General features: G+C 48.3%; 1 long non-coding RNA gene across 1 annotated transcript; it reads left to right on the top strand.

Annotated features, from left to right (window-relative positions):
* Positions 1–8759: 8759 nt before the first annotated feature.
* On the top strand, positions 8760–11075 carry LOC149127356 (uncharacterized). The gene is made up of 2 exons (XR_016231494.1): positions 8760–9087; positions 10710–11075. It is a non-coding gene; the product is annotated as an uncharacterized LOC149127356 (long non-coding RNA).
* The last annotated feature ends 2584 nt before the right edge of the window (positions 11076–13659 follow it).

Below are 13659 nucleotides of genomic sequence, written 5' to 3'. Positions count from 1 at the left end.
TTGGTTCACTCTGCAGATGGTAGCAATGGCCATGGCTGGGCCAGGCCAAGAAGCCAAGAGCTTCATCCAGGTTTCCCACAGGGGTGGCAGCGATCCAAACACTTGGGTCATCTTCTTCTGCTTTGCCCAGGCCATTAGCAGGGAGCTGGATCAGAAGCAGAGCAGCAGGGACACAAACCAGTGCCATATGGGATGCCAGCATTGCAGATGGTGGCTTAACCCACTACGCCACAATGCTGGCCCCTAGAAATTTTTTTAAATCAAATTATAAAACTATCTGGGACTAATCTGACCCATATTAAGGCAAAATTAATGCATTTTATATAAAGAAAATACACAAATAAATGACTAAACGTACCATGTTTCATGGGATCTCAAACTAAAACCACAATACGGAGATGCTTGACCCAGTTGTAGTCATGGAAGTCTCTTCCCAGAGACAAGAGTTGTGTGAACTACAAGCTTCCTTGCCCTCCACGGAGTGCTGATTGCTGATGTCCCAAAGTGGCTAATTATAAGGCCATTCTCTCTCTAGGCAGTCCCTGAGCACAAACTCTTGAGAATATTCTCTTTCTGCACTTATGAAGCTGCTGTCACGTGGGTTTTGAAGCATAGTGACACGGATGATCTATGTGGGAATAGAGTCCTGCAAAAGTAAAAATTATATTTACCTTTTGTAGCATAAAATGGATCATGTCCTTCATCCTGATCACATTTTATTTCAGGCACCTTCATTTTATAGGGATTTTTTTTTCTTAAAGAAATCTCTCCCAAGCATAATAAAAACCTCATTGATCCTTTCTTTGGAGACATTCATAACCAGATCTTTGATGAAATGCCCCGTAATGGCTGTAAATGAGGTGTATTGAACTGTTTTGTCGATTCGTCGCAGGCATAGTGGCATTGCCAATATTAAACAGGAGGCAAATAGTTCTTATGCAAGGTATTACAGAAGCAGTATAATCTTTGCCTTTTAAAGCCACAGTTTTGTATTTTAGATCCTTTAAATATAGTTTGGAAATGCTCCACACGTATTAAGTAACAGAACTAAGAATACCTTTCAATGTTAAGCTCACGCTCAAGGGCTGGCTTTCTCTGATGTTTCTTTTCATACCTTTCACAGCTCCTCAGACAACATCCATTCACTTATTCGTCCATTCACCCACTCCAATCATTCCTTCATGCAACTCTTTTTTTTTTTAAATGTGCCCACTCGTGCTTTTAAAAAGATATATTTATTTATTTACGTGAATGGCAGAAAGAGAGGGAGAAGGAGTGGAGACAGGAAGATCTTTTTTTTTTTTTTTTTTTTGACAGGCAGAGTGGACAGTGAGAGAGAGAGACAAAGAGAAAGGTCTTCCTTTGCTGTTGGTTCACCCTCCAACGGCCACCGTGGCCGGCGCACGGCGCTAATCCGATGGCAGGAGCCAGGTGCTTCTCCTGGTCTCCCATGGGGTGCAGGGCCCAAGCACTTGGGCCATCCTCCACTGCACTCCCTGGCCACAGCAGAGAGCTGGCCTGGAAGAGGGGCAACCGGGACAGAATCCGGCACCCCGACCGGGACTAGAACCCGGTGTGCCGGCGCCGCAAGGTGGAGGATTAGCCTAGTGAGCCGCGGCGCCAGCAGGAAGATCTTCTTCCCATGGATTCACTCCCTGAATTCCCGCAACAGCCAGGACTGGGCCAGCTGAAGCCAGGAGCCTGAAACTCATCCGTGTCTCCCGCGTGGGTAACAGGAACCGAGTGCTTGAAGGGCATTCACCTGCTGCCTTCCCAGACGCCCTCGCAGGAGGCTGGATTGGGAGCAGAGGCGGGACCTGCACCGGCTCTCTGATAGGGGAGGCAGTCAGGCAAAAGGTAGCTTAGCCCGGGGCCCCACAGCGTTCATCCGCCAGCAGCTGCTCCGTGAATGCCAGCAGTGAGTCACTAGGTGAGCATCCACGGGCAATTAAAAAAAGCCTATTTCAGTGTCACAGAATTGTGAACGCCACATGTACTGGGTAAACGCACAGACAGCAGCCCTGAAGGCTCCCGACGGAAATATTTTAGAGGTTTCTGAGGGTTCACGGCAGTGATGGGGTAGCACTCCTGTCACCAAAGAGCTCCTACTGTTTCATGACCAGGAACTCAACATCTTGCCAAAAAGCATCCCAGACACCATTTCTCAGTCGGGCATGAATATATCTGTTTCCAAGAGCTGCGTCTCCGAGGAGGCACGCCCGGGGTGCACCGAGTGCGCTCCTGTGCGGAGGGGGACACTTCGCCACACCCCTGTGAAGTGACTCAACCGCAAATGCAGTTTTCGGGGAGCAGCTCCATCCGGAACCCATGCTCCTGGCCAGGAGCCCTTCACGGCCTGGGGTCTGCGCTGCCACGTGACCGGTGTACCTCAGTACCTTTCAGCTCTCCTTGAAACCTGCACCTGTGGCCTCCCGAGGTGACTTTAATGCTTGCAAACCTCTTGGTCTATGTATTTTTTTTTTTTTTTCAGGTCAAGCCATCCCAAGCATATTCTCGAAACTGCATCAAACCCTTATCTGTTTTAGCATGATGTGATGACAGAAGAGAGACAGGAACTTAACTTTCCATTTATGAAACAAAAATAAGGCATGATCGTATGCTACAGAGAATTTTTGCAGGTTCAAAATGAGTTCAAGTGTGTGGCAACAAGGCTCTTTGTCTTTTGATGTCTATTCAGGAATTTAGATGCCGTGAATTTCATAACATCAACTCGGTTTCAAGGGCCTCGCTCGTTCCCCTCCTCTGCTCCCTACCAGATGGAATCTGTATGGTGTATGTGAGAGGCTGTGAATACCAAGGCATTTCATCCTCTCCTTGTCTGTCCCACTGTGGGGCCTGTTCACACGAAAGCCGCATTCCACAGGAGGGCATCTTGCAGGCAGAAGAACATGGCACCTGTGGCCATGACTTTTCCATGCACTTCCCTCAAACTCTGTGCGGAGAGGCTCAGCTAGCTTTTCCTGAAAAAGTCAGGATTTGAAGACAAAGATGCTTTCCTGCCATCTACAGGAGCACTCCCTGAGATTTAAAGTTGTGATTACATGTGAAGAAGTCTGACCGTACTATGAATTATTGATTACTATTGATGTCCCATCCATCAGGGGAGTGCATTTATAGTTAGCTAGAAGTTGCAGAAGTCCAGCATCCCACTTGGCATGGCTCTCGGCAGGAAGGATGCGCAGACAGTCCCAGCAGAAACCCTTGCTCCACAAGGTATGTGGGATATATTTACCCTCCAGACGGTATTAATTCTGGCGGAGCTCTGGACAGCTTGCTGTTCCGGAGCCGGTTTTCATGAATGGCAGTGCAGGGAAGGACCGGTGCTGCATATGACTCACTACCCTGAGACGTCGTGGTGGCAAACAACCCCTGTTCATTCAGTTTTGTGATTTGCACTGGGCTCAGTTAGCTCATTTTGCTTGTCTGGTCTGAGTCATCTATGTGGCTGCAGTTGGTTGCTGGGGTGGCTGGGGGCTGGCTGGTTGAGGGTGGTCCTGTTCATACATGAGTAAATTGCTGAAATAGCTGGCTGTCTGAGCCTGTCTCCCTGCCCTGGAGGTCTCTCCTGCTCCAGGAAGCGAGGCTGGGCTTTCTCAGGGAGCGCTGTTCCACAAGGGTGAAAGTGGACGCTGTGAGAGTTCTCACATCGTCACTTCTGCCACTGTCCCTTCATTCAACGGGAGTCCCAAGGCAGCCCCAGTTGGAGGAGTGGAAAAATGGACTCCACATTTGAATGAGAGGGAACTCAAAGTAGTCTACGCCTTGCTTAATCTACTGTGGTAGGAGCAGTCATGGTTCGAGCCATTGGCTGCCATCACATTGGACTGTTGAAACTTTTGCTTAAAGTAAAGTGAGCTCCATCTCAGCAAGAGTCATAGCATGAGCCAGGGAGCGGTCTCTCGCCTCTGGCCTACCCTTGGCAACAAGCTCCTGCACTCGTGCGGAATGACTTAGCTGAGAATCAAGTCGGATTACATCACCCTCAAGCTTGTATTTTAGCAGAGTCATTTCCTCCGGAGGGCGAGGTTCTCATTTGTCAGCATGTCGCCTAAAGCCTTTCGTCATCTCGCCCTTGTCTACCTTCTGAGCCACCTCTCCTGGTTTGCTCAAGATCACGGTCACGGTCACTCCACACTGTTTCCTCTGTGCGTTCACGCTGGGCTGTGCCTCCTGATGTTCACAAGGGCGCTCTGTGCCCTCTCCCTACCCAAGGTTCCCTGGGTGTGTGCAGGCTGAGTTGACTTGCTAAGCTTGTAGGCAATTGCCTCAGCTAAGTTAGATGCCCCTGCCTGAGCTCCCCGCTGGTGCCCACGGCATCCCTGACTTGCCGCCATCATAGTTCTGGGCACACGGTAGGAAGGGTGGTCCCCTTGACCTTACCTCCCACCCAGCTACAAGCTCCTTGAAGGCACAATCTTGACCTCTTTCCTCTCTGTGGCTCATGGGGTGGGCACATGGGGTGGGCACACCATGATGGCTCACAGCGTGTAAATGAACACATGAATGACATGGCCAAATCTCTTTGGGACTGATTAGATCTTTCCTTGGTGGGCCCCTTGGCAGCTGCAACTCTGCGGGCTTATGTCACAGAACAGAGTCTTCAGGCTTGGCTATGGGCCCTTAGAGGATTCTGCCCATTTTTCAACATTTCTAACTCCCCTCAACTCCCAGTGGTATGGTCTCTTATATTCCTTTTTCTTCTTCTTTATGTGTTTTGGAATTATGTGATCCTTGTCAGTGAAAAGTCCTGTTTGGGTAAGGACACCATCCAGAAATGGCAAAGAGAACAGCAATGTTAAAGTCTTCCTTACACTTGCCTGCGGAGCCCATGCGAGCCCCAGGAAGGCGGCACACAGGTGCTGCTCCCCCGCAAGTCTGGATGGGTGGGCATTCATGATTCGTGTTTCAGTTATGCAATGCTCCAAAGTACAACTCTCGGGATTCCATGTTGGTTTTCTTTCCTGTAGCAAGGACAACCATTCGGCCAAAATGTCCGTGGCTCTCCCACGTTGATGGTGGTCTGAGGGCAGTCACTCTCCAGCCACCCGGGGCCGTGGTCACCCTCCTGCTCACTCACTCGGGCTGCCTGGCCCTTACTGCTGCTACTGACAGCAACAGACACACATGCCACTCTCTCACCATTCAACAGCCACGGCAAGAGAAGGTGTGGTGAGGAAGAGCCAGCAGGCCAGGTGAAGAGAGGGCCAGACAAGACAGGGTGGCCAGAGACGGAGCAGGGAGAGGGAAGCTGAGGGCTCGGCCCGCTGTCACCTTCACTTGCCCTAAGTGTGACCCATCTGAGCTTCTCCCTCTGTTTCTTCGTCCTCAGAGCCTGGCAAGGACAGAGTGGTCAATACATTAAGACACACTGGCCACAGGGGAGGAGTACTGAACTTGAAGTTCTGGAAGTATTGCAAGTTTCAGCCCATAACTGATTTTTATTAGTGCCTTTCATCTTTTCTTTTCAAAACCCGCAATGAGTATTGATTACCAAAGGCCTTGTGTCTATCCCAAAAGGACTGAACTTGCTCCTTGATTGGCCTCGTTTGGGGGACATTTGAGTAAACATTTGCACTAATTTTTAATAAACTTGGGTCTGAATGAAACCCAAGGGGAAAATTGCAAACCTTTTGTCTAGTGCCAGGGACTGTGCTACAGTTTTGTGAGGGAACTTTAAAAAGTTCAAGGAAAAATGCAATCAAAAGATAAGTTTATCTTGAGGCAAGAATATCTTTAAATCCACGCGTAGTTTTTTTCATAATGCATATTTTCCATGAGCTTTTCAAAGGCCCCTGGTGAATGCCTTGTACCATGTATTGTGACCTCAAACCTATGAGGTAGACCCCCCTGGGATTATCCCCAGGTGGCGAAACTGAAGTCAGCGTGACTAAGTTGGTTGAGTAAGGCCCCCTGCACATCGTGGTTGAAAGAGTTGGAAAAAGCCTCGCTCTGTTTAGGTCTGTGTTCTCAACTAGTTCCATAAAGGAATATAAAGGCTCAGTACCGTGCAGTCATAAACCTCCTACTCCCATTCTAATCTTTATGCACGTCTCCTGTGTGCCAGGGACTAGAGCTTCCAAGGCTTATTACATTTAGTTACAAGATGCACATATTCTCTGAGTCTATGGGCAACTATTGGTGGTCTTTCCTTTCTAAAAGATCACACAAGGTGGCTCCTGGCTTGGGCTTTGGCGCCAGACCTTCTGGATTCCAATCCTGACTTGACTAGGAGCTATTGTTGTGTATTTCGGCAAGAAACTTGATTTCGCTGTACCTTAGTTTACCTCTCTGTGACAACATACAATAGAGGTATTAACCTCATGAAGCTTAAAGAACTTAACATTTCTAGAGTGCCTAGAACACTGGTAGACACCACTTACATTCTGTAGGAAATTGGCTTTTTAAAATGTGACTGTGAGGAGAACAGTGTGAATAGGGGCCGATGCTGTGGTGTAGTAGGTTAAGCCTTCATCTGCGGCACAGTATCCCATATGGGCGCTGGTTCGTGTCCCGGCTGCTCCACTTCCAATCCAGCTCTCTGCTATGGCCTGGGAAATCAGTGGAAGATGACCCCCTGCACCCATATGGGAGACCCGGAAGAAGCTCCTGGCTTCAGATCAGCCCAGCTCTGGGCGTTGTGACCATTTGGGGAGTGAACCGGTGGATGAAAAACCTCTCTTTCTGTCTCTCCCTAACTCTGCTTCTCAAATACATATATAAATCTTAAAACAAAAACAAAAAACCTTGTGAATAGTGAAACCATGCCAGATAGTAACTCCAGCAGGAAAATCTTTAAATGAAAATGAAACAAAAAAAAAAACCCACCTATCAAATTACAAAATCCATAACAAGCTTAAAATGAGAATGTTGCTCAAATTTGTCTACAGAGTTGTAAAGTGAGAGTATAATGAGCTAAGCTGTCTGATTTTATTCAAAAGACAAAAGAAATCAGTTATTTAAAATGTTTAATCAGCAACACTTGGTGGGATTGGATCCTGGTTTTGAAAGGGAAACACCATGGCTCTAACTTGTGAATTATTTGCATCCAAGATATTTTAGAGCTGTTTAAAGCAGGGCCGATTGTTTGAGCTAATGAGTGGGTTTTTAATTGTGATTATTTGTTTACTGATGAGAGAACATGGGGTGCTTTCCACACAGGCACAAGCTATCAAGTAACACAAATGACCCTTAGGAAATTAAATAGCAAGAGGCCCGCTTTATACTGGTGCCCGTGTGCACTATTGTCTTACACTTTTATGAGATAATCTGGGAATTCCTTGTGCCTTTGAGATGATCATGGAAATCAGATAAGGCCAACTTCAAACTTTTGCAGACACGTATTCAACCTTCTTCATAATCTCATTTTGATGACTGCCTTCCTTTTTCAGGTTTTTGCTTTTAATCTTGGCCACAAGAGCCACCGCCCATCAAAATATGCATTTTCAGGAGAGGGGGGATGAAGGTTTCCTAGAGAGGAGTGTCTGTTTTGAAGGAGCTGGTGGAGAGCTAGGGAAATCAAAATGCCAATTATCTGTAAGGTCAGCCGGTGTGGAGCAAAGCTATAAAAAGGAAAGGGTTTACTGCAAACGCGTGCCCCCTGCTGGCAACTCACTGAACTGCACTGCCGTCAGCTCGAAAGGCTCAGCTCAGCTCAGCCCTGTAACCTAACGCAGCTGCTGTAGAGGGGCCTCCTTCTCCCAACACCCAACTCATAGCCCCAGACTCTCTGCAGATGTTTCTTTATGACCCGTCAAAATGTTTGCTAAATATCATCTGTTAATTTCCCAAACATCCTGGCTCTAGTTCTTTTATGTGTAACCCGACTCAAGATCTTAAAATAGATGACAGCAAAATAAAATACTAGTCCACGAAGGTGGATTTGTCCTGACATATCAACAAATGGTGCTGCTCAGGAGGATTCCCATCCCCGAGGGCGATCATCCCTTTCCCGTTGTTTTTACACTGGGCAGACCGGGAAGGTGTTTGGTGAGCATCCCTGCTCTTCCGCTTTTGATCGTAAGATTTTAAAACTATCACCATCTGTAGGGAGAGCTACTGGTCCCCACCTGGGTTTGCTGTGGCCACACGCACACCCCTCCCCACCCTCAGCAAGCACCTCGCAGCAGGACTTTGGTGCAATGGTATTGCAGGCAAAATTGCTGCTGTCAGCATCCTTCCACGGCTGAGGTCTGGCACTCTCTGCCCTGGTACCAGGCTCCATTTATGGAGGAATTCACACTCTTCCCAGCGACCGTTGGCATTGTAAGATGGGCCTCCTGGATGAGAAAGGGCTTCCTGCAACGAAGGAGCTCTCTGTGGTGAGATGGTTGTCATAAGGGGGAAACAGAAACGAACTCACCCACCCATCAAATCACACACCGGCGTCCTCCTATCCTGGGTGGAGAGAGGTTACCATGGCAACCAACCCTCCAGCTGTTGCCCTTCGGACCGGGGTAGCCTGCTTCCGGGAGGAGAGCTGACATCAGGAAGTAAGCGGAAGTGGGGGGGAAATCCGTCCTGGAGGTTGGGCTGCTCGGGTCCTCCCGATGCCCGTGGTTCCCCTGTGCGGAGGGAAGTGGGGCCAGCTGGGGCTCTGCTCCAGGAAGCTGGGAGCAGGCAGCTGGGCTGGGAACCCTTTGTGCTAAGGGAGGTCTGTGGAGACAAGCAGCCGCTGATTATAGGAGATTTCATCAGAGCAGCTGCAACCCATCAGCTCCTGACTCAGTGCCTTTTAGAAGGTCCACCCTTAGAAACGTCTCAAGCGCCGTGCATTGAACTCCATCCCAGAGACTCTACTACTGTCAGCGTGCTTTGAAAAGAACAGGCAGCCATCACTCTTTCTTCAAAATCGTTTGTTCCTATCCTAAAGTTTGCTAGCATAGAAACTTGGTTCTCCAACAAGTGTGTTCCTCAAGTCAGCAGCACCACGTCGGCTGGCGAAGTGATGGAAATGTGCCCCATCCCAGACCCTGACTGAGAGACGCTCTGGCTTCGGGCACAGCTGTCTGTTTTCCAAAGCTCTGAGTCTTTTTGACTCACACTGGCATTTGAGAACCATGGAAACAGGTAAGGAATTCATAACTTAGCTCATATGGGAAGCAGGAGAGGTGGGTATAATAGCACCCTAAACCTTCCAACTCGCAGGAGGCCACCGGTGGGTTCTCAGTGCATGGAGCCTATTAATAGGTTTCCTCTCTTCCGAGCCCAGCAAGCATCTTTAGCGACCTGTCGAGTCCCCACCTTTGCGACCTTTCTTACAGAAATGGGCAACCTCTCCAATGCTGGTCACCTTCGTCGTGGGGCTTGCAGTAGCAAACTGGGACTGCCCAGTAGCTGGGGAGTTTGCTGCTGCTCTCTGGAAAGTGTTTCAAACCAGCGGCAGAAAAGGAAAGCCAGGCGTCAGTGGCAGTGCTAGGGTGTGCCTGTTTTCGCACTGGGCGTCGTGGTGTAGGTCTCTCTGTGGTCAGAAGGTGGTTTTACATTTTGTCATTTTACCCGTTTTGGAAAAAAAAAAAAAAGTTGGCACAGCTTCCTCTCAAGGGTGAAACGTTAAGAACCAGCTGCCATGGATGGAGAGCTTACGATCTGCTGAACACACAACATACCAGTTTCTCATTGAGTTCTAACCACAACCCCATAAAGTAGGTGTTTTCAATTTCCCCATAGAGCAGTGAAGAAAAGTAACTTGCCCAGATTCCCAAAGCCAGAAAAGAGGCTCCCCCAGGGTTAGAACCCGCGGTGGTGGTCGCTCAGGGATCTACACTTCTGGGAATGGGGAGTCCCTACCCGCACTTCCTGGAACGAAAAGTCCTCGCCAAGGTCCCCGCATGCGCCTAAAGGTCAACCAATGAGGATCAGACCTGCCCCAACCTTTAATCTCCATGCCCTGTATCTATAAAAGGAGCTCTCCCAACCTCTGACGCGCAACATCCGCCGGTCTCGATCTGTTGGGACCAGTGAACCTCGTCCAGGAGTGGAATCCCAATAAAAGCCTGTAAATTGATCCATTTGGCTGGGAAGATTTGTTACGCGCTAGACACCTTGCAGGTGGTCTGAATCCAGAGGCCAAGGGTTAGTCATAGTCTCCCGTGAACTCCTTCCCAAGTCTCCAGCCGAGTGGGGAGCATTTTTCCTGCCAGGGGCCATTTGGGTATTTATAACGTCATTCATGGGGCATCTAAAATTATCCACTTAAAAATTAGCCTGCCAGGGGCCGGCGCCATGGCTCATTTGGTTAATCCTCCACCTGCGGCGCCGGCATCCCCTATGGGCGCTGGGTTCTGGTCCTGGTTGTTGCTCTTCCAGTCCAGCTCTCTGCTGTGGCCTGGGAAGGCAGTGGAGGATGACCCAAGTGCTTGGGCCCTGCACCCGCATGGGAGACCAGGAGGAAGCACCTGGCTCCAGGCTTCGGATTGGCACAGTGCCAGCCGTAGCGGCCATTTGGGGAGTGAACCAACGGAAAAAGGAAGACCTTTCTCTCTGTCTCTCTCTCTAACTCTGCCTGCTGTCAAGCCCCACCTGCATTTGCCTTGGTGGCGCCAGACCAAATGATTTCGAAGTCCTTATATAGCCTATAGGCCGGGCGTTCCCCACCCATGCTAGAGAGACCCTGTTCCTCTCATCACTGCCGCCAATATCGCTATTGAGAATTTGCAGATTGCATTGGTTATTTTGTTTTGTATTCACAGACCCAGGAGTGGGCCGAGAGCCCTCTTCCAGATGAGGAAACCAAGGCTGCAAATAGCCCAGCCACCTCTCTGAGACCACCTGGTTAGCATGAAGCTGAGTGGAGGCTCAGAGCTGGCCGTTCCTTCATGTTCATTACACTTCATTAGCGCATCGTGACTGAAATCTGCATTATTGATGTTCAAATCCATGGTTGTCAGCTACAGAGGACAGACTTTCTGAGTTATCACTTTTTTCTTTCAAATATTCAAAAGAGACTGAGATTTAGGAGTTGTACAAGCCATTGCTTGTTTTTGCATTGCAAAGGTAATCTATGCTTGTAGTAACAAGTCAAACAATTCAGAGGTCTGTTCGCCTTTTTGTATTCCCCATAGCACTCAATCAACTGCCTGGCATAAAGTAGATGTTTAATAAATAAAGTAGATATGAATAAATATTGAGTGTGCCCAAGTGTCCGCTGAGCACCGAGAGTGTGCATGGGGTTGTGGATCTGTGTGCTCACAGGTAATTCGTGTGACGTGAATGGAAAAAGGGACAAGGCCGGCATGGCCGAAGCCTGCAGCAGGGGAATGGCCAGGTTCTAGGACTTCTGTGAACACCTCCCAGGCAAGAGTTACCGAGTCAGGGCCTCCATTCCGGTCTCAACTCTGCTTGCTAACCTCATGCTGTTCATTTGATCTACAGCTGAAATCATTACCCCGCTCCTCATTCATTCAACAAATATTTATCAAATACCAACTACATGCCAGTTCTTTACTGACATAAGACTCTTGGCTGTTGTTGTGAACAGTTTGAGATACAATTCCTGCAACAAACAATCTATCCACTTAAACGACAATTCATTGGCCATTAGTGTGGGGAGCAACCCGGACTAGACTGTTACTGGAATTAAGACTTATTCTATGCATCTGCTCTCCCACAATATGGCGCTGGGAGAGAAGAAAACAGCTTCTGCACAGCTGCCTCCAGTTCAGCCAATAAACTGTAGGACTTGCTCCTGATTGGAGGAGAGCAGCGTACTCGGCGTGTGGGCAGCCGAGTTAGGATTGGCGGAGGAGGACTATAAAGGAGGAGAGAGACGGCATGCACCAGGAACATCTAAGGGGAACATCTAAGGGGAACACCTGTGCAGCCCCCGAGAGAGCCGGCCGGCGGTGTGCCGCTCCCCTGCGGAAGTGGGGAAAGCGGCCAGGGGGAACCACCCTTCCACGGAGGTGGAAGGGACAGTAGCCAACCCGGGAAGAACCAGCAGCAAACCCGGGAAGGGCCGAGCAGACGAAAGAACAGCGCAGGGTCCTGTGTCGTTCCTCCACGAAGAGGGGGAGCGACAATTAGTATACTTACAACTGTGACCTAATCACTGCCATCAATTTTAGAATGTTCATCATCCCTTACAAGAAATCCCACAGACACCATCAGCCACTTCTTTACCTCCAGGTCCCTTTGTGCCACTCAACCATTGATCCATGCTCTCTCTCTATGGATTTGTCTATTTTGGATAGTTCATATCATATGTGATCTTTTGTGACTGGTCTCCTTCACTTCATATACATTTTCATCGTTCATCAATGTTGTAGTAAATTTTAGTACTTCATTCTTTGTTACTGAATAATATTCCATTGTATGTATTCACCACATTTTATTTATGTACTCATCTGTAAATATATTTGGGTTGTTTCTACCTTTTAGTAATTGTGAATAATGCTGCCATGAACACTCACGAACACATTTTTTACATGAAAATATGTTTTAATTTCTCTTTCTAATCTAGGAGAATTGTCGGGTCAGATCTGGATTGTTGTAGGGGACTACTTGCAAGAGCCAGATCAAATGACCCAGCAACCGCACTCCTAGGTGAGAAGTGGGAATGAAAAATTTAACCTTTTGAGAAACTTGCAGATTGTTTTCCAAAGCAGCTGCACTATTGTACATTCTCACCAGCAGTGTAGAAGGGTTCCAATTTCTTCACATCCTGACCAACATGTGTTACTATCTGTCTTTTTGATTATAGCCATCTTAGTGGGTGTGAAGTGGTATCTCATTTGGTTTTGATTTGATGGCCAATCTGGAGAATTTTGAGCACTGTGGTGACACAATCTGGCTTGGGTTTAAAAAGATGTGTCTAAGAATAGACGGTGGAGGGAGAAAAGAGGGGGTAGGGTAGGGAAACCAGTTAGGAGAGTTCTGTGGTATTCCAGGTGGGAGGTGGTGTGCGCCAGGGTGATGGAGGTAGAACTGACAGAATTCGAAGAGTGTGCGTGTAAGAATGTCCATCTTCTTGACAGTACAGGGGGAAAAGTTACCATTATCCTTGGGAACAATAAAGGATGCGTGAACCTCAGCTCTTTTAAGACACAAATGCAGTAAGGAGGATGGTGAGCCTGGCAGCCTCTTTTCCATGTGATACATGGCTGGATCCAACCCTGGGCTGGGGGCTCCGTGGTATTGAGCACAGCTGGGACTGTCTGTCACAGAGCAGGAGCTGGAGACCTGCTCCTTCACTATGTGTCTGGCGGACTTGGGGCAGTTCCTGTAGCAGCTCTATTCGCCAAGTCTGAGGTGGAAGGAGGGAACAGTTCCTGACTCTCCCAGGGTTGCTGTGGGGAGCTCTGTGGGAAATTCAAAGCATTTCAGTGATTTTTCTCAGAGCTTGAGAAGAGAGTGACCAAGTTGGAAAGGGAGTCGGTGGAAAAGAAGAGCTCTAAGGTCTTTGGTGTGGAATCACCTTTGAGGTTCAGCTGCCATTCGTAGTCCCCTCCTCTCAAATGCTCATTTCCTTCAACCTTCTAGAAAAGGCAAAAATTGTCTTAAAATATTTCATGTAAAAGCATAAGACTTTTTATTTTTTTGCAACTCTGGGTCCTCTGATAATCTTACAACTTGACCGAAACCAATTGGGTGGATGTATGCAGCAATGAGTTTAGCGACTGTCACAATCAGTGGCTTCAGTCT

This window comes from Oryctolagus cuniculus, chromosome 3 (genome assembly GCF_051225735.1).
Source record: "Oryctolagus cuniculus isolate XC-2025 breed Fujian yellow rabbit chromosome 3, ASM5122573v1, whole genome shotgun sequence".
Taxonomy (NCBI): domain Eukaryota; kingdom Metazoa; phylum Chordata; class Mammalia; order Lagomorpha; family Leporidae; genus Oryctolagus; species Oryctolagus cuniculus.
The sequence above is the reverse complement of the archived record's forward strand: the minus strand, read 5'-3'. Positions and strand labels throughout refer to the sequence as shown.